Here is a 2,092-nt window from a genome sequence, read left to right as displayed (position 1 = left end):
CCCAGTTGGGGATCCGTGCCCTCCTCCAGTCCAGTCCCCCTCACATTGTTCTGCTGCCACTCTGCCTCCTTGACTCCCTCCTCCATGTTTGCTGCACATCAAGTCTCCAGGGACCAAGCTCTACCACTTCTGCCTTCTAAATTCCCTCCCGTCTCGTGCTGCCCCACGGCCTGCCCTCTGGGGCAGGGCACCAGCGCCTCTGCTTCAGAGTCCAATGCAGTAGCTACTTTCAGGTCCATTTCCGTTCTTACCTCCTCTGACTCAGTCTCTCTCGTGCAATCAGGGTGATCTTTCTTAATTGCAGGTTGGCCTAAAACCTTTGGGAAGCTACTGAAGGATTTAAAGATAAAATTCTTAACCAGGTGGCCAAGGTCTGGCACAATATCAGGGCCTTGCTGCATATCCAGCCCCTCTGGCCAGCCTCTCTCCCCTCGCCCTCTGTGACCCAACTGCCCTATGCTTCACTTCTGCCACAAACCCACCTCCCAGATACCTTTTCCCCTCCCCACACCACGTTAGCTCCTACTGCACCTTTGCGTGTCAACTGGAACCTCTCTTCAGGGTGACCCCTCTCTCCCAGCCTGGCCCCTCAAGCTGGGTGTGGAGCTCTCCTGTGGTTCCAGCCTCGTGCTTTCATGGTGCCCACCGCTCTGCAGCCCTTGTCTGCTTCCCTCTATCTCCCTCCAAGCCCTGAGAAGGCAAGGCCCACACCCATAGTGCTGTTCGCTAGTGTACTTCCAGCAACTAAAATTTTCCTGACATAGGTGCTCAGTAAAATCTGTTGCATGAATTAGTACAAAAATTCTTTGAATCAGAAGGCTTCTTGGAAGGCTTAGCGTACAAACAAGGAAACTGACCTCGGAGAAGGCCAATGGCATACTGGGTCATGTGGCAAGTTAGTGGCAGATCTAAAAGGAACTGAGGGTCTCCTGACCACCCCAGGGGTCTCTCCAGCACTACCTTTCAATTCACATCTTCCACAGCTTTTTCTTTGGAAGATTTACTATTTCCATTCCTTGCAGAAGGCCCTTGACTTCATGATCAACTTCAGCAGTTCCTCCAGATGAGCAGCCTGTAAGTGGGAATGGCTGACATTTCCATGTAACATCAATGACCAGAAACATTTAAGGAACATTCCTGAAAGTTTATGCTAACCTCCTAGGATCTTCTGGAGGCAGTTCCATTGACAAGTAAAAGGGAGTGTTTTTGAGCCGGAAATTTAAATCTAGTTTAAGTTCTGGCCCTGCCTTCATGAGCTGTGTAATTGGGGGCAATTTATTGGAACTTTCTGTGCCTTATCCTTTTAATCTATAAAATTGGGATTTGGGAATTCCCTGATAGTCCAGTGTTAGGACTCAGTGCTCTCACTGCTGTGGCCTGGGGTTCAGTCCCTGGCTGAGGAACTAAAATCCTGCAAGTTGTAGGGTAAAGCCAAAAAACTAAACATTAACCTAATAAATTATTGCTAATATCAAGTGAAATGCTAAGAATAATGGAAAGTGAAAGTGAAGTCACTCAGTCATGTCCGACTCTTTGTGACCCCAGGCTCCTCCGTCCACGGGATTCTCCAGGTAAGAATACTGGAGTGGGTTGCCATTTCCTTCTCCAGGGGATCTTCCCTACCTAGGGATCGAACCCAGGTCTCCTGCATTGCAGGCAGACGCTTTAACCTCTGAGCCACCAGGGAAGATGGTGTTTATTAAGGGCTAGATGCTATACTAAGTGTTTTATGTGTCATATCAATCTCTAGTATATTAGTGTCTTGTATATCTTCTATCTTATCTCAACATCTATATAGAATGACATACTACTCTTATCCTCATTTCATAGATGAAAAAAAACACAGCACAGAAAGACTCTAACCACGTTTCCTGCTATGAGTAGAGGCAACACCAGAAGCAACAGTTGAAATTGCATTTTGTCAAGGACTTGGGTCATAGTAGGTGTTCAATAAATAGTAGCTGGTAGGATTGTTATTAGCCTGAAGAGTCTGTGTGTGGGAACGTGTTTCCTACTGTTTCTACCCTTTCTTTAAAAGGGACCTAGGAGCCCTTGTGAGGAAATCCCATTAGTGAAATAGGTCTCTGCAGAG

At 47.3% G+C, this 2,092-nt stretch overlaps 1 non-coding gene across 1 annotated transcript; it reads right to left on the bottom strand.

Moving 5' to 3' along the window:
- Positions 1-1,615: 1,615 nt before the first annotated feature.
- TRNAC-GCA (transfer RNA cysteine (anticodon GCA)) lies at positions 1,616-1,687 on the bottom strand. Its single transcript has one exon. It is a non-coding gene; the product is annotated as a tRNA-Cys (tRNA).
- Positions 1,688-2,092: the final 405 nt, after the last annotated feature.

Source organism: Dama dama, chromosome 19 (genome assembly GCF_033118175.1).
Source record: "Dama dama isolate Ldn47 chromosome 19, ASM3311817v1, whole genome shotgun sequence".
NCBI classification, from domain to species: Eukaryota; Metazoa; Chordata; class Mammalia; order Artiodactyla; family Cervidae; genus Dama; species Dama dama.
The sequence above is the reverse complement of the archived record's forward strand: the minus strand, read 5'-3'. Positions and strand labels throughout refer to the sequence as shown.